This window comes from Haematobia irritans, chromosome 5, assembly GCF_050003625.1.
Source record: "Haematobia irritans isolate KBUSLIRL chromosome 5, ASM5000362v1, whole genome shotgun sequence".
Classification (NCBI taxonomy): Eukaryota; Metazoa; Arthropoda; class Insecta; order Diptera; family Muscidae; genus Haematobia; species Haematobia irritans.
The window spans coordinates 97,004,497-97,024,544 of record NC_134401.1 but is presented as its reverse complement, the minus strand read 5'-3'; positions in this window follow the sequence as shown (position 1 = coordinate 97,024,544).

The window sequence follows — 20,048 nt, the reverse complement described above, 5'->3', positions numbered from 1 at the left end:
CCGGCTCAGATGAATTTTGCTTCTCTAAGAGGCTCCGGAGGTCAAATCTGGAGAACGGTTTATATGGGGGATATATATAATTATGGACCGATATGGACCAATTCTGGCACGGTTGTTAGAGACTATATACGAACACTATGTACCAAATTTCAGCCGGATCGGATGAAATTTGCTTCTCTTTGAGGCTCCGCAAGCCAAATCTGGGGATCGGTTTATATGGGGGCTATATATAATTATGGACCGATGTGGACCAATTTTGGCATGGTTGTTAGAGACCATATACCAACATCGTGTACCAAATTTCAGGCGGATCGGAAGAAATTTGTTTCTCTTTGAGGCTCCGCAAGACAAATCTGGGGATCGGTTTATATGGGGGCTATATATAATTATGAACCGATGTGGACCAATTTTTGCATGGTTATTAGAGACCATATACCAACATCATGTACCAAATTTCAGGCGGATCGGAAGAAATTTGTTTCTCTTTGAGGCTCCGCAAGGCAAATGTGGGGATCGATTTATATGGGGGCTATATATAATTATGTACCGATGTGAACCAATTTTGCATCGTTGTTAGAGATCATATACCAATATCATGAACCAAATTTCAGCAAGATCGGATGAAATTTGCTTCTCTTTGAGACTTGTATAAAAAATTTTGATACTCACTTGTTTTCTGTAAACTTCGAACAGGGGGGAAATTTCATCCGATCTGATCAGAATTTAGTACGTGATATCAATATGTGGAAAATGTAGATCTACAAATTGATTCAATGTAAATATAGTCGGTCCGCCTGGCTTTTATAGTTTCACAGCTCTCTAAAAACAAAAAAAAAATATTTTTTTGAAAAAATCCCCTCTAAATTATTTTAACCTTAAAGCCAGACAATTAAATTCAACAATGAAAAACAATTCGAGATAAAAACAAAGATAAGAATATAGTAAGCCCCTTGCCCTCATATTATGATTAAAAAGGCCGTGCAAAAAAAAAAAAAAAAAAAACATCAAGTCAATTAATCTTTTCTTTTTGTCCCGTTTTATATTTTCCACAAAAGAAGATGTGAAATCTTAATAGAATAATAATAAAACACAGTGCCCATGCTACGTACATATATTTATTTCTTCTTATTGCCCCTGACAAAAGAAATGTTGTAAGCTCTCCGTGCAAAAGAATTCTGGAAAAGAAAAACGCACAGGGTAAAATTAACATCAAATATGCAACGGAAAGAATGCATTTAAGGCCCTGTAAAAAATTCATTGGACTATGGTAACAAGTTGAATGTCGAACGAGATTATCCCTATCCCCGGCAAAAGCCTGTGCCTTCCACATTGCATTCTTTACAGCATTGTTTTCAGCGAAAGATGATCCCATTCTGCCATCATGCTGCAATTTGCCCCCAAAGCATTCTACAGTTATGCCATGCATTCATGTGCAGATGAAGAACAAAAAAAAATACGAGCATCACAAAATAGTATCGCATCGATAGCAATGGGCAGGGCGAAGATGGAGAACAACATGGACTAGTATAGAAGTTTCCTTTAAATGGGGGTACTCTAGAAAGTTTCTAAATTTCATCTTTAGGCTACTTTTGACATTGTGTATTCCACTTTGTTAAAATACCCCAAATATGCTGATATATCAAATTAAAAAAAAAAAAATTGTTTTTATTAAGGAAAATGTTTCGATTAAAGTTTCAAGTGTGAATTGTAAAACAAGTATATACAACATTAAGCTCGGTCGGACCGAATCTTATATACCCACAATCTTAAATCAAATATGATAGTTTCCTTTCATGGAGGGTTTGACGACAAATATTCTCCCAAGCAAATTAGTTCAACCAGTACGCTTCCCGAAGATAAATTTAAAGATTTTACTTATGAAGACTAGATCAGATTCTGGATTTATAAAAAAAAACATTTTTGTTTGAGATCTAAATTTTGTAGATCTAAATTTTCGATACCATCTCACATCCGTCAAATGTGTTGGGGGCTAAATATAAAGGTTTGTCCCAAATACATACATTTAAATATCACTCGATCTGGACAGAATTTGATAGACTTCAACAAAATCTATAGACTCAAAATTTAAGTCGGCTAATGCACTAGGGTGGAACACAATATTAGTAAAAACAAGTATATACGGCCGTAAGTTCGGCCAGGCCGAAGCTTATGTACCCTCCATCATGGATTGCGTAGAAACTTCTTCTAAACACTGCCACCCACAATCGAATTACTTAAGTTGCGGTAACGCTTGCCGATGGCAAGGTATCTTAAAACCTCCTAACACCATCTTCTAAATTATATGTAAGTCCATACGTGGTATATATTAACCCTTTCACTACCGAAATAAACCTAATGATAAAAACTTTTATTATACCCACCACCATAAAATGGTGACGGGGGTATAATAAGTTTGTCATTCCGTTTGTAACACATCGAAATATCGATTTCCGACTATATAAAGTATATATATTCTTGATCAGGGAGAAATTCTAAGACGATATAACGATGTCCGTCTGTCTGTCTGTCTGTTGTAATCACGCTACAGTCTCCAATAATAAAGCAATCGTGCTGAAATTTTGTACAAACTCGTCTTTTGTCTGCAGGCAGATCAAGTTCGAAGATGGTCTTATCGGTCCAGGTTTTGGTATAGTCCCCATATAAACCGACCTCCCGATTTGGGGTCTTGGGCTTATAGAAATCTAGAGGTATTTTATGACCATAAAGAGGTATGCCAAAAATGGTGAGTATCGGTCCATATTTTGGTATAGCCCCCATATAAACCGATCTCCCGATTTTACTTCTTGGGCTTATAGAAACCGCAGTTTTTATCCAATTTACCTGAAATTGGAAATCGAGAGGCACTTTAGCACTGTAAAGAGGTGTGCCAAAAATGGTGAGCATCGGTCCATGTTTTGGTATGGTCCCCATATAAACCGACCTCCCGATTTGGGATCTTGGGCTTATAGAAATCGTATTTTTTATCCAATTTGCCTGAAATATGTAATCTAGAGGTAGTTTATGACCACAAAGAGGTGTGCCAAAAATGTTGAGTATCGGTCCATATTTTGGTATAGCCCCCATATAGACCGATGTCCCGATTTTACTTTTTGGGCTTCTAGAATCCAAAGTTTTTATCCAATTTGCCTGAAATTGGAAATCTAGAGGTATTTTCTTATAAATCCAGAATCTGATATAGTCCTCATAGGTGAAATCTTTAAATTTATCTTCGGGAAGTGTCCTCAAGCCCTCCTGAAATTTCAAAGGAAACCCTAATATTTGCTTCATGGTGGTGGGTATTTAAGATTCGGCCCGGCCGAACTTACTGCTGTATATACTTGTTTTTCGTCTGTTTTTACTTGCACTAAAAGCATGTACAACAAAAATTGCCATTTTGAAACCCTACTTCAATTACTTCAAGAGCTATATGAGCTTGTTCTGAAAACTTGATTCTTGAATTGTGACCAAATGGCCTTACGGAAATAAGTGCAAGTTGACCTATAAAATCGTTCAAAGTGTGAGAAAAAATACAAAAAAGAACCCGTAAAAGTATAAGCTATAGTTTTTGTAGAAATGTCCATTTAATAGAAACATACAGTACAAAAATTGTCTCAAATTTTCGTATTTTTCGTTTACTGTTAAAGAAGTTTATAAAAATGTACTTAGACCTCACCAATATGGACAATATTTATAGCTTATTTAGATTAAAGTCTCTGCTTTAGAATAACATAGAGAAATAAATCAAAACTAAGTGGGAAAATAGAATTTGGTGTCTTTTTCGAATGTCCTTCTAAGTGGACATCGGTAGTGAAAGGGTTAAATCAAAAAAGATCGATCCAATATGTATATAATTCAGTTTGATAAAGTAGACATAAAATTTTTACAAAATTTTCTACAGAAATAAAATTTTAACAAAATTTTCGATAGAAATAAAATTTTCACAAAATTTTCTATAGAAATAAAAATTTTCACAAAATTTTCTATAGAAAGAAAATTTTGACCAAAATGTCTACAGAAATAAAATTTTAACAAAATTTTCTATAGAAATAAACTTTTGACAAAATTTTCTAAAGAAATAAAATCTTGGTAGATTATTTTTGGCTCGAGTGGCAACCATGATTATGAACCGAATAAAATTTGAACAAAATTTTCTATAGAAATAAAATTTTGACAATGATGAAAATTTTATTATGAACCGAACAAAATTTTAACAAAATTGTCTCTAGAAATAAAATTTGTACAAAATTCTCTATAGAAATAAAATTTTGGTAGATTATTTTTGGCTCTAGTGGCAACCATGATTATGAACCGATATGGACCAATTTTTGTGTTATTGGACCAATTTTGGTATGGTTGTTAGCGACCATGTACCAAATTTCAACCGGATCGGATGCAATTTGCTTCTCTTTGAGGCTTCGCAAGCCAAATCTGGAGATCGGTTTATATGGGGGCTATATATAATTATGGACCGATGTGGACCAATTTTTGCACGATTGTTAGAGACCATATACCAACACCATGTACAAAATTTCAGCCGGATCGGATGAAATATGCTACTCTTAGAGGCTCCACAAACCAAATCTGGGGATCGGTTTATATGGGGGCTATATATAATTAAGGACCGATATGGACCAATTTTTGCATGGTTGTTAGAGACCATATACCAACACCATGTACCAAATTTCAGCCGGAGCGGATGAAATATGCTTCTCTTAGAGGCTCCACAAGCCAAATCTGGGGATCGGTTTATATGGGGGCTATATATAATTATGGACCGTTGTGGACCAATTTTTGCATTGTTGTAAGAGACCATATACCAACACCATGCACCAAATTTCAGCCGGAGTGGATGAAATATGCTTCTCTTAGAGGCTCCACAAGCCAAATCTGGGGATCGGTTTATATGGGGGCTATATATATTTATGGACCGATATGGACCAATTTTTGCATGGTTGTTAGAGACCATATACCAACACCATGTACCAAATTTCAGCCGGATCGGATGAAATATTCTTCTGGTAGAGGCTCCATAAGCCAAATCTGAGGGTCCCTTTATATGGGGGCTATACGTAAAAGTGAACCGATATGGCCCATTTTCAATACCATCCGACCTACATCGATAACAACTACTTGTGCCAAGTTTCAAGTCGATAGCTTGTTTCGTTCGGAAGTTAGCGTGATTTCAACAGACGGACGGACGGACGGACGGACATGCTTAGATCGACTCAGAATTTCACCACGACCAAGAATATATAAACTTTATGGGGTCTTAGAGCAATATTTCGATGTGTTACAAACGGAATGACAAAGTTAATATACCCCCCATCCTATGATGGAGGATATAAAAATGGGAAACGTTTAAATCTGAAGCACTTTTAAGGAAACTTCGAAAAAGTTTATTTATGATTTATCGCTCGATATATATGTATTATAAGTTTAGGAAAATTAGAGTCATATTGAAAACTTTTCGACTAAGCAGTGGCGATTTTACAAGGAGAATGTTGGTATTTTGACCATTTTTGTCGAAATCAGAAAAACATATATATGGGAGCTGTATCTAAATCTGAACCGATTTCAACCAAATTTGGCACGCATAGCAACAATGCTAATTCTACTCCCTGTGCAAAATTTCGACTAGATCGGAGTTAAAAATTGGCCTCTGTGGTCATATGGGTGTAAATCGGGCGAAGGCTATATATGGGAGATATATCTAAAACTGAACCGATTTCAACCAAATTAGGCACAATCAATAGGATTCTATTCTGAGCCAAAACACATACTTGTGCCAAATTTGAAGTCGATTGGACTAAAACTGCGACCTAGACTTTGATTACAAAAATGTGTTCACGGACAGAAGGACATGGCTATGTCGACTCAGGAGCCCACCCTGAGCATTTTTGGGAAAGACAACATGTGTCTATCTCGTCTCCTTCTGGGTGTTGCAAACATATGCACTAACTTATAATACCCTGTTCCACATTGTGGCGCAGGGTATAATGATTACGAGAAATAAAATCTGGAAATGTAACATTCAGTTTCAAGCAATTTTCATGATTAGTTCGCCTTCAATACCATCAAGAAGTGAAATCATTTTATATACGACCATATTGACAAAATTTTCTTTAGAAATAAAATTTTGACATCATTTTCTATAGAAATAAAATTTTGACAAAATTTGCTACAGAAGTAAAATTTTGACAAAACTTTCTAAAGAAATAAAATTGTGACAATATTTTCTATAGAACTAAAATTTTGACAAAATTTTCTAAAGAAATAAAATTTTTAAAAAAAATTCTATAGAAATAAAATTTTGACAAAATTTTCTATAGAAATAAAATTGTGAGAAAAATTTCTATAGAAATAAAATTTTGACAAAATTTACTACAGAAGTAAAATTTTGACAAAACTTTCTATAGAAATAAAATTGTGACAATATTTTTTATAGAAATAAAATGTTGACAAATTTTTCTAAAGAAATAAAAATTAAAAAAAAAAAACTTTCTATAGAATAAAATTTTGACAAAAATTTTTTTTTTTGAAGATTTTCTATACAAATAAAATTTTGAGAAAAATTTCGATAGATATAAAACTTTTAGAAATTTTTCTTCGGAAATAGAATTTTATACACAAATAAAATTTTGACGAAATTTTCTATAGAAGTAAAATTTTAGACAAAATTTTCTATAGAAATAAAATTTTGACAAAATTTTCTATAGAAATAAAATTGTGAGAAAAATTTCTATAGAAATAAAAGTTTGACAAAATTTACTACAGAAGTAAAATTTTGACAAAACTTTCTATAGAAATAAAATGTTTACAAAATTTTCTAAAGAAATAAAAAATTAAAAAAAACTTTCTATAGAATAAAATTTTGACAAAATTTTTTTTTTTAAGATTTTCTATACAAATAAAATTTTGAGAAAAATTTCTATAGATATAAAACTTTTAGAAATTTTTCTTTGGAAATAGAATTTTATACAGAAATAAAATTTTGACGAAATTTTCTATAGAAATAAAATTTTGACAAAATTTTCTATAGAAATAAAATTTTGACAAAATTTTATATACAAATACAATTTTTAACAAAATTTTCTTTAGAATTAAATTTTTTGCCAAATTTTCTATAAAAATAAAATGTTGAAAAACAAATTTTATTCAAATAAAATGTTGACAAAATTTTCTATAGAAATAAAATTTTGAGAAAAATTTTCTATAGAAATAAAATTTTGAGAAAAATTTCTATAGAAATAAAATTTTGAGAAAAAATTCTTAGATCTTATTTCCTTCCTTATTTGTTGAAATATAGATTATTACGGTTATTAACAACTTTAATTTGCTTTTTTAATTTATGGTGTTTTTTAGCCATATCCGATTTCTTTTTCAACTTCAATCGATTTTTTGATTTCAAAGTTTTAAAGTTCGATTAATATATATTTTTGTCACCATAAAAAGTCAATTTTTATCAATAAAAGAATGCGTATTATAAGTAGTGTAGTGTATAAGTAGTGCCACTTCAACCTAACCTAACCTATCACAATGGACTGAATAGTCTAAGTGAGCCTGGAACTTAATCGGGCTGCCACTTTAACCTTTAAAGTAGTAATCAGACTTGCCAACAATAAATACTCGAATTCCAGAAAAAAGGCCAACATCGATTTTGAAGGTTATAAAAAGTCAATTTTCGATTATTTTTACATTAAGTCGATTAGTCGAAAACGCGCTTTCCTAATCGAAAATCGATTATTCGATTTTCGATTACAACACAAAATTTCGTTTTTTCGATTTCACTCGATTTTCAAAAAACTTAAAATTTTGATTTTGAAGTTAAAAAAAAAACAACAACTTCGATATTTTTTGAAAGAAAATAATATCATAGGCTTCTCTTGAAGTCAAGTTTTAATCAATTGCATTAGTTAATTTTGTAATTGATTAAATTTGCAGTTTTTATCATCTCTTTAATTGTAGATGTAATATAGAGATAGTTTTTCTCATTATTTGCTGATTTAAACCCCCCTTAAGAATAGCGGTTAAATTTCTAGGTGTTGCAAAGCTTCTCTCTTCTATTAGCTATGTTAACTCCTCTATTAAAACGACGTCCACTTACCATTTATAAGAATACTGCCGGGGCAACAATATAATCATACCCTGTCACCAGAGTTTTATAAAGTTTTCAGTCCCTACGCGCTACTATCATCATTATGGTGTAAAACTAAATTCATATCCACGAATGTGACATGGCTAGCTCCATGAAATTCTGTTGTTATCCTTCTTGCAAGCGATATACATACAATGGCAATACAAAAGAGCTGAAAAATAGTTAACGAAAGATAAACAATTCAAACAAACACCAGCTTGAAGCTCTTATGGCTAAGACCACCAGAAGTGATACCACATCACACTCCTCGACCATACACAACTAAAAACTCTTCGTATACACCACGGAGGCACTCTCATATTGTGTAGCTAGGGGATACTTAGCAGTAATGGATGAGGGAAACCACAACCATCATCATTCGGTTCCGGTTTCATAGTTCATTCGACTACTTACTGTGGCTCGCATACATAAAATAGGGGTTGATTGATGAGAATAGAAAAGTCGACTTTTTTTAAAATAAAAATTTGTTATTACATCCAAAAAATCAAAATTTTGATGAAAATCCAAAAAAATCGAATTTTTTCTATGAAAAATTTATTTCTCTCATATCTACTAACCTAAGCTTCATAGCACCAAATTGACGTTAATTTGTTAGTACCCCCAACAATTCTAAAATTCTACACAAATCTTGAAAAAAGTTAAATTTTTATATGAAAAACCTTTTTGGTTATATCTCCTAATTTAAGCGCCCTAGAGCAAAACAAGTATATACGGCCGTAAGTTCGGCCAGGCCGAATCTTATGTACCCTCCACCATGGATTGCGTAGAAACTTCTACTAAAGACTGTCATCCACAATCGAATTACTGGGGTTGCGGTAACACTTGCCGATGGCAAATTATTTAAAAACTTCTTAACACCGTCTTCTAAATTGTAAGTTAGTCCATACGTGGTATATATAGTTAAAAAACGACGATTAAATACGTATATAATTGAGTTTGACAAAATTTTCGATAGAACAAAAATTTTGATAAAATTTTCTATAGAAATCAAATTTTGACAAAATTTTCTATAGAAATCAAATTTTGACAAAATTTTCTATAGAAATAAAATTTTGACAAAATTTTCTATAGAAATAAAATTTTAACAAACTTTTCTATAGAAATAAAATTTTAACAAAATTTTCTATAGAAATAAAATTTTGACAAAATTTTCTATAGAAATAAATTTTGACAAAATTTTTCTATAGAAATAAAATGTTAAAAAAATGTCTATATTAATAACATTTTGACAAAAAGTTCTATAGAAATAAAATTTTGGTACATTATTTTTGGCTAGAGTGGCAACCATGAATATGAATCGATATAGACCAATTCTTGTGTGTTTGCGGATCGGCTATATATAACTATAGCCCAATATGGATTATTTTCGCATGGTTGTTAGCGACCATATACTAGCGCAACGTACCAGAGTTCAAATCTGGGGATCGGTTTATATGGGGGCTATATATAATTATAGACCGATATGGACCAATTTTAGCATGGCTTTAGAGACCATATATTTACACCACTTACCAAATTTCAACCGGATCGGATGAATTTTGTTCCACTAAGAGCCTCCGGAGTTTAAATCTGGGGATCGGTTTATATGGGAGCTATATATAATTATAGACCGATATGGACCAATTTTTGCATGGTTGTTAGAGACTATATACTAACACTACGTACCAAATTTCAGCCGGATCGGATAAATTTTGCTCTTCCAAGGGGCTCCAGAGTTCAAATCTGGGGATCGGTTTATATGGGGACTATATATAATTATAGACCGATATGGACCAATTTTTGCATGGCTGTTAGAGACCATATATTTATACCACTTACCAAATTTCAACCGGATCGGATGAATTTTGCTCCACTAAGAGCCTCCGGAGTTTAAATCTGGGGATCGGTTTATATGGGAGCTATATATAATTATGGACCGATATGGACCAATTTTTTCATGGTTGTTAGAGACCATATACTAACACCACGTACCAAATTTCAGCCGGATCGCATAAATTTTGCTCCACCAAGAGGTTCCAGAGGACAAATATGGGGATCGGTTTATATGGAGGCTATATATAATTATGGACCGATATGGACCAATTTTTTCATGGTTGTTAGATACCATATACTAACAACACGTACCAAATTTCAGTCGGAGCGGATAAATTTTGCTCCACCAAGAGGCTCCTGAGATTGGATAATTCTAGATATTTTGGTAGATTTTGCAAAATATTCCTCTCCAAGATTTATCTAATTTTTTACAGAAATAGAATTTTAACAAAATTTTATATAGAACCAAGTATATACGGCCGTAAGTTCGGCCAGGCCGAAGCTAATGTACCCTCCACCATGGATTGCGTAGAAACTTCTTCTAAACACTGCCATCCACAATCGAATTACTTGAGTTGCGGAACGCTTGCCGATGGCAATGTATCTTAAAACCTCCTAACACAGTCTCCTAAATTGTAAGTAAGTCCATACGTGGTATATATTAAATGAAAAAAGACCGATTAAATACGTATATAATTCAGTTTTCTATAGAAATAAAGTTTGACAAAATTTTCTATGGAAATGAAATTTAAAAAAAATTTTTTATAGCAATACAATTTTGACAAAATTTTTTATAGAAATAAAATTTTGGTAGATTATTTTTGGCTCGAGTGACAACCCTGATTATGAACCGATATGGACCAATTTTTGTGTGATTGGAGATCGGCTATATATAACTATAGACCGATATGGACCAATTCTGGCACGGTTGTTAGAGACCATATACCAACATTATGTACCAAATTTCAGGCGGATCGTATGAAATTTGTTTCTCTTTGAGGCTCCGCAAGCCAAATCTGGGGATCGGTTTATATGGGGCTATATATAATTATAGACCGATGTGGACCAATTTTTGCATGTTTTTTAGAAATATGCTTCTCTTAGAGGCTCCGCAAGCCAAATTTGAGGGTCCATTTATATGAGGGCTATACGTAAAAGTGAACCGATATGGCCCATTTGCAATACCATCCAACCTACATCAATAACAACTGCTTGTGCGAAGTTTCAAGTAAATAGCTTGTTTCGTTCGGAAGTTAGCGTGATTTCAACAGACGGAAGGACATGCTTAGATCGACTCAGAATTTCACCACGACACAGACTATATATACTTTGTGGGGTCTTAGAGCAATATTTCGATGTGTTACAAACGGAATGACAAATTTAATATACCCCCTATGGTGGAGGGTATAAAAAATGTTGACAACATTTTCTTTAGAAAAAAAAATTGACAAAATTTTCTATAAAAATAAGACATTGGTAAAATGTTCTATAGAAATAGAATTTTGGCAAAATTTTCTAGACATAAAATTTGGCAGTTTTTTATAGAAAAACATTTTATAAAATTTTCTGAAGAAATTAAATTTTGGAAAAATTTTCTAGAGAATTAAAATTTTGAAAAAAATTCTTAGGGAATTAAATTTTTGACAAAATTTTAATTCCCTAAGAAATTTTTTCAAAATTTTAATTTTTTACAAAATTTCTAGAGAAATAAAATTTTTACAATATTTTCTAAAGAAATATTTTTTTTTTGTTTGAATATTGTTGTTTTAAAACCAGCTCTTTCGGAATTTCCACATTCCCCATCAGCGTTCTCTTCTTGCAGCAACATCCTCTACCATCCAGCCATCCAGCAGTCTATAGGACTGTCTCCAAATAAATTTTACAAGCATACTTTTCCTGTGTTGGTTAAGCTACACTTGTATTTAAGTCAATGCATGGTTTTAAGTTTAAATCAAAAACAACAATAATGAAATAAAATTTTTACAAAATTTCCTAAAGGAATACAATTTTGGCAAAATTTTGATCAAAAATGTCTAAATATTTTTTTTTTTGAATTTGGTAGATTTTTGGTTAAAGTTTCATAAAATTTTGGTAGATTATTTTTGGCACGAGTAGCAACCGTGATTATTATTAGTTCCAAATAAAAGTATTTATGAAAATCTAATCGTTATCGTTCTTCAAACCATAGAGGTAACGTTATGTCATAACAGCTAACCATGTTTCGATATGAGTGTCTGTATATTAGGTTTAAATATTTCTGTGTAATGTAGGTATATGTGCGAGTGTAAAAAGAGCCTTCATTTTAGGAGTAAAGAGTTTGTGAGCCAAAAAAGATAAAGAGAGAGAACTTTGTAGAAAAGAAGATCTCTGTTGAATGCATTGTAATTTGAGTATGGATGTGTCTGAGTGTCTGTGTGTGTGTATCATAATGGTGATAGTAATAGTTCTTTTGTTTAGCTAACTCTATTTAACTAACTGGTAATTCTAGAGAGAATAGAAAACTTCCTTCTCAACAAAGTTTATTCATAATAATTTCATCTCAAGAAATTTTCTTTGTCAAACGAAGACTCTTTGTTTATGAAATTTTTCAGATGGCAGCTACATATCCTTGGATGTGGGTTTTTTTGGTTTTTCCTTTTTCTTTTGCCCAGAAGACTACTTAATAATCCATTGTTAATTTTAATTGTTGAACTTTTGTTGTTCTTCTTCTTGTTTTACAATGTCCTCATTAGAGGCCATGCTATGAGCAAGTTTAGCAAACTACCTTATTAATATAGCATATTTTACTATTGAGAGAAACTTTCATCGCCTGATGATAATCGGATAATAATTGTTAATGGGCATGATGCTCTAAAGTAAAACTTTAGATTTAGTTAATAGTGAAATACACTATTAACTAAATCTAAAGAACTGATTGAAGGTGGGAAAGGTGGAAGTTTAATATCACCTCGTCCAAGGATTTGAGAATCTCCATTAAACTCAGATTTAGATTGAAACAAAGAACGAGAAAGAGAAGGGAAATAAGCTTTTCAACTAATCAATTTTTTTGTGAGAAAAGTCGTAATCGACTTTTTGTAATTTTCAAATTCTATTAATCGGCTATTAATATTTATGGTCTCTAGATTTCAATTTTTCAGTTTCTTCGGGTGTATTTTTTGTAAAATTTTGCACGTCCACTGAAAAAAAAGCAAATTTTGTTTTACACTAATGAAAGATTTCGTTTTTACACTAATGAATTTAGTATTGATTTCGAGCCAAAGAAACGGAAAAATTTTAGGATATAATTCTCTTTTAAATTTGAGTTTTATGCACTTGATTCTAGGGAAAAAATTAATTCATTCGTTTTTTTCATCTTTTTTCTTCATGTATTATTATAGTCCTTCAAATATGTGTTAACGGCATTTTAAATTTCTAAATTCAGACTCGTCCTCAAGTAGATATTATTGTATGTTTTAAGTAAAAATGAAAAGCATCTCCTATTTTTAATGCTTTTTTGCTTTGTAGTCAAGATTCAAAAGTACAACAAATTTAAAGACAATTTCATTAATTGTGAAGAATATTTTTTTAACTATTGAGGCCAAGTAGACCTCATTCAAAGAAAATGATCTTTCATTCAAATATACCTCCTTGTAAGTCAAAACATATAAGTATAAGGACAGAACGACCTCATTGAAAAGCTTATCGAATTTTGAACAAGGAAAAACGTTATATCAGAGAAAGGCGTCTTCAAACTTGGCATTTGTTTCGACAATATTTTCTTCACCTCCCAACTAGCCCTAAACCAAAATTGTGCCAACACTGAAAAAAACAGTATGCCCGGTTCCAAAGATTTTGTGTTTACTTTAAGAATTTTGGTATTGATTTCGAGCCAAAGAAGCGGACGCTTTAAAGACACAATTATCTTTTAAATTTGGGTTTTGTGTACTTGCTTTTAGGAAGAAGATTTTAATTTTTCGTTTTTCAGCTTTTTTTCTTCATATGCTACCAAAGTCCTTTAAAAACGAGTTAACGACAAATTTATTTTCCAAATTCAAACTTGACTTCCAGTAGAAATTGTGCTATGTTCAAGTAAAAAACCTTTTTAAAATAAAGTGTTGAAAATCATGTCTTATTTGTGAACGATTTTTGCTTTGTAGTCAAGATGAAACAAGTATATACGGCCGTAAGTTCGCCCAGGCCGAATCTTATGTACCCTCCACCATTGATTGCATAGAAACTTGTACTAAAGACTGTCATCCACAATCGAATTACTTTACTAACATCACGTACCAAATTTCAACTGAATCGGATGAATTTTGCTCTTCCAAGGGGCTCCGGAGGTCAAATCTGGGGATCGGTTTATATGGGGGCTATATATAATTATGGACCGATTTCGACCAATTTTTGCATGGGTGTTTGAGGCCATATATTACCACCATGTACCAAATTTCAACTGAATCAGATGAATTTTGGTCTTCCAAGAGGCTCCGGAGGTCAAATCTGGTGATCGGTTTATATAGGGGCTATATATAATTATTAACCGATGTGGACCATTTTTTGCATGGTCATTAGATACCATATACTAACACCATGTACCAAATTTCAGCCACATCGGATGAAATTTACTTCTCTTAGAGGCTTTGCGAGCCAAATCGGGGGATCGGTTTATATGGGGCTATATATAATTATTAACCGATGTGGTCCAATTTTTGCATTGTTGTTACAGACCATATACTTACACCATGTACCAAATTTCAGCCTCATCGGATGAAATTTGCTTCTCTTAGAGGCTCCGCAAGCCAAATCGGGGGATCGGTTTATATGGGGACTATATATAATTATGGACCGATGTGGACCAATTTTTGCATGGTTGTTAAAGATCATATGCTGACACCATGTACCAAATTTCAGCTGGATCGGATGAAATTTGCTTCTCTTAGAGGCTCCGCAAGCCAAATCAGGGGATCGGTTTATATGGGAGCTATATATAAATATGGACCGATGTAGACCAATTTTTGCATAGTTGTTAGAGACCATATAGCAAAACCATGTACCAAATTTCAGCCAAATCTGGGGATCGGTTTGTATGGGGACTATATATAATTATGGACCGATATGGACCAATTTTTGCATAGTTGTTAGAGACCGTATATCAACATCATATACCAAATTTCAGCAGGATCGGATGAAATTTGCTTCTCTTAGAGCCTCCGCAAACCAAATCGGGGGATCGGTTTATATGGGGCTATATATAATTACCGACCGATGTGGTCCAATTTTTGTATGGTTGTTAGAGACCATATACCAATACCATGTACCAAATTTCTGCAGGATCGGATGAAATATGATTCTCTTAGATGCTCCGCAAGCCAAATCTGAGGGCCCGTTTATATGGGGGCTATACGTAAAAGTTGACCGATATGGTCCATTTGCAGTACCATCCGACCTACACCAATAATATTTACTTGTGCCAAGTTTCAAGTTGATAGCTTGTTTTGTTCGGAAGTTAGCGTGATTGCAACAGACGGACGGACATGCTCAGATCGACTCAGAATTTCACCACGACCCAGAATATATATGCTTTATGAGGTCTTAGAGCAATATTTCGATGAGTTACAAACAGAATGACAAAGTTAATATACCCCCATCCTATGGTGGAGGGTATAAAAAGACAAGAAATGTAAAGACAATTTCCTTAATTTTAAAGAATTTTTATGAATGAATTATTAAAGTCAAATTGACCTTATTTAGCCCAAAACTTGTAAGAACAAAACGACTTCATTGAAAAGTTTATCGACTTTATATTAGAGAAATGTGTCTTCTAATCTAAGCAAAATTTGCATTCGTATTTTAAGGACATGAAATTTTTGGCCTCGCGACAATATTTTTTTTTTTTTCATTGTACCACAAATATTGATGTTAGACTCATTTGCCAATGTGTGTTGCCTCCGTTCTCTTAATATGTCCAACTCACGAGCTAGTTTTATATTACTGTGCCGTGTATTTCAATAAAATCTGGTCTTCACTTTAAGGATCATTTTGGGTGTTTCTTTTGTCCACTTTTTGGACGAGCTAAAATATTGAAATTCCATATATTTAATGTAATTCTGTTAATAACCAACTTCAGGGAGCCACCGTGGTACAATGGTTAGCATGCCCGCCTTGCATACACAAGGTCGCGGGTTCGATTCCTGTTTCGACCGAACACTAAAAAGTTTGTCAGCGGTGGATTATCCCACGTCAGTAATGCTGGTGACATTTCTGAGGGTTTCAAAGCTTCTCTAAGTGGTTTCACTGCAATGTGGAATACCGTTCGGCCTCGACTATAAAAAGGAGGTCCCTTGTCATGGAATCGGGCAGCACTCAGTGATAAGAGAGAAGTTCACCAATGTGGTATCACAATGGACTGAATAGTCTAAGTGAGCCTGATACATCGGTCTGCCACCTAACCTAACCTAACCTAACTTCACAACTATCCATTTACATTTCAAAAGTGTGGAAATTATAGATTATTAAGTAATATAATATATTAATAATATTTAAAATTAAACTGTTCGAATTCATGTAGTTTTCTCTTCATTAGGACGGTAATCGAAAACTGTTGATATTGTCATTAATTTAAAACAAAACAGAAAATTAGCATTGTTGAAAAGTTACGTGCGGTGGCGAGAAATATCTTTAACTACTGCACATAAATGAGACCACAATCACAAGACCAAACATATTGATATTAACATTTGATAAGAATAAAACCAAAACCAGCAACACCAAAACACAAACTTCAAGTGAAAAAAAACAACCAAAACCCAGAGCATTCATTCCCTGGTTTAGATCCATACCCATGCCATAAAAAAAATTCATAGAAAAAAATTTTCGATTCTCGATGATGCGACTAGATGCTTAAATTGCATTGAATAGCTAAAAATATAATACCCTGAAACATATACTCTCACACACATATGCAGGGGCATATTATGGCCACACAAGTTAACCATGAAAATAACAACAACAAATTGCATTGGGAGAAAAAAGCAAACGCCCCAAAAAGTATGCTACAAACCATAAGAACCTGACGAACTCATGCACACATAACCCATGGCTGCTTAATGCTATTTGTATGAGTATGCGTAAATGCACAATAAAACACACCTTAATAATCATGACCCGAAGAATGCCGAAAGAGTCTTTTGTTTTGTTGTTAACATCGTTACAACTATGTACAATATTTTTACACAAAGCTTTTGACTTACAACCAAAGGTAAAGCTCACAACAAAGATTCACTTTTTACTCGAGTTATTATTGAAACTTTCAATGGCTAGAGTTAAATCACTCAAAGAAACTAAGCGAGAGAAAGATAGAATGGAGAGAGCTTTACACATGACATCTCTCAACCCTATGCTACTTCTTTCTCTCAGCCTTTGTATGGGTGGTTTTTGGATTGCGTTCCCATTTGGCAAAGCTTTAGCTTGACACCGCCACATTCAACACGTGACTGTTGTAATCATAACAAACTCATAACAAAACCAAAAACTCTCATTGTATAGAGCTGAAATACACGTAGGTAGCTCTCAATTGCCTACCCATGACTGAGGGAACTCCCACCAAAATACACAGCAAAAATTGAGTTCATAGTAAACTATACAGTCACATTAAACCTAAACGAACGAGACAAATTACTTTTCGGGGATTTTGGTAAAAGATGCGAAGGTTGTTTGCAAAGTATTTCGATAAGTCTGGAATAAATCCTTAATTCTTCAAACCATCGTTCATAAGTGAACGATGTTATCGATTGTTTTACATTTTCTACAATAAAAATTGTTTATTGGCATATAACTGAAATTTTCGCACAGGCTGCATGCACTGAAAAAAATATTGTCGTGAGGTCAAAGATGTCATGTCTTTAAAATACGAATGCAAATTTTGCTTAATATAGAAGACGCATTTCTCTTTTTTTCCTTGTCCAAAAGTCGATAAACGTTTCAATGAAGTCGTATTGTCCTTATAATTAAATGATTCGACTTAAAAATGGCTATCATAACATGAAAGAAAAAATGTTTGGGCTAAGGTGAACTTGGCTTTAATAATTCAGAAAAAAAAATTTAAATTTAATGGAATTATCTTTAAATTTATTGTCTTTTTACATCTTGACTACAAAGAAAAAAATCCTTCAAAAATGGGACATGTTTTTCAAAACTTTATTTGAAAGACTTTTTTACTTGAAACATGGCATGTATTCTACTAGAAGCCAAGTCTTAATTTGGAAAATAAAATTGACGTTAATTCATTTTTAAAGGACTTTGATAGCATATGAAGAAAAAAAGCTGAAAAAGCGAAAAATAAAAATTTGCTTCCTAGAAGCAAGTACACAAAACCCAAACTTAAAAGATTGTGTCTTAACCCTCTAATGCCCCAATTTTTATTAACAGCTGATTAAATATTCAATGTTAACGATACAAAAATCAAGAAAAGGACACAAGAAAAATTTATACGCTAAAGTTCAGTGTATGCTGCAAAGCCCCTTGAACAGTTTTTACTAAGTTTTCTTTTTATTTTACCCATTTTTGTTGGCTTAAGGTGTGTTTTACTAAAAGCTTCTTCATTTAACGAAGCACGCCTAAAGGGGGGTTGGGCATTAGAGGATTAAAAGTATCCTTACTTGTATTCTCCGCTTCTTCGGCTTGGAATCAATACCAACATTTTTAAAGTAAAAACAAAATCTTTGGAACCGGACATGCTTTTCAGTGTGCCGGGCTTCGAAAAACCTTTGTCATATGTTTGCCAATCCATTTTAAACAGATCGAAATATGGATTTCTGACTTGATAAAATATATCTGTCGGTAATACGGTGTCAATGATAGCGACGATTCACATAGAATATACAATCCATTTTTTTTTTTGCACAATGAAAAATTTTTTAAGTGGTATTAAAAATAAGCAATCTAAATTTTAGAACGCACAATTTACACAATGTTAAAGGAATATTTTTTTTAAATTTTTTATTAAATTTTTTTCCGACCTTTTCCAAAGATTTTTTACTTGAAATACAATACAGGAAAATTACATTCTATTTAAATTTACATTGATTGTAGATTTTACGTTTTACTTACAATTTTTTTACATATGCCTCATTTATAAATTATTAAAACTGGACATTATTAAATTAGAAAAAATTGTATAATCTTTGCTTCAAAACTAATTTTTTGTATTAAATTTAGGACACAAATTTTGGAAACTTGTGTTCCTCTGTTAACCCTATGATGCCCAATTTTTTTTGCCAGCTGAATAAATTTTCAATGTTAACGACACAAAAGCAAGAGAACTAAGCAAGAAAAATGTATACGGTAAAATTCAGCATATGCTGCAAAGCCTCGTGAATAGTTTCAAATAAGTTTTCTTTTTATTAGAGGGGCTTGGGCATTAGGGGGTTATAGTCGTATGTCTTTAAACTAGGGCAATTTTTCCTTAAATTCACTGAAATATTGAATTTTTCGATTTCAGTTAAAAACGCTTCTAACATAGGCTAAGATTTATTTTTAGGATTTTGTGTCTGCTTTAAAGTTTCTTGGAATTAAGAAAAAAGTTTGTACTTTGAAGTATCTGTTATAATTTAGAATTTTGAATTGGATTTCGGTTGTACGCGAAAAGCTTTATAAAATATCGCTATTAGATTATAAAAACTCCATAAATGATATCTGTATCCTAATTTTAATTCTATTGTTTTAAAATTTTGTTTGTCTCAAAAATTCTTTCCCCAGAAAAGAAAACACGTTTTTTTGTGTGTACATATTACAAAATTAGTTGGAGGTCTGATTCTAGTAATATACCAATATTGCCTTGGGCCCAGATTTGGATCCAATTCTGAGACCAATTTATATAAATTTTGCCATAGTTTTGATTTGTAAGTGCATTTTGTTCGTATGTAATCCTCAAGGATGTATGGAAATAAAACAGCTGGAGTCATATTTCACTTTTGTAAAAAAAAAAACATTTTTGATTTAAAGAAATCGTCCTTAAATTAACTGAAATATTGAATTTTTCGATTTCAGATATAAACGCTTCAAATATAGGCTAATACTTATTTTTAGGATCTTTGCTTTAAAG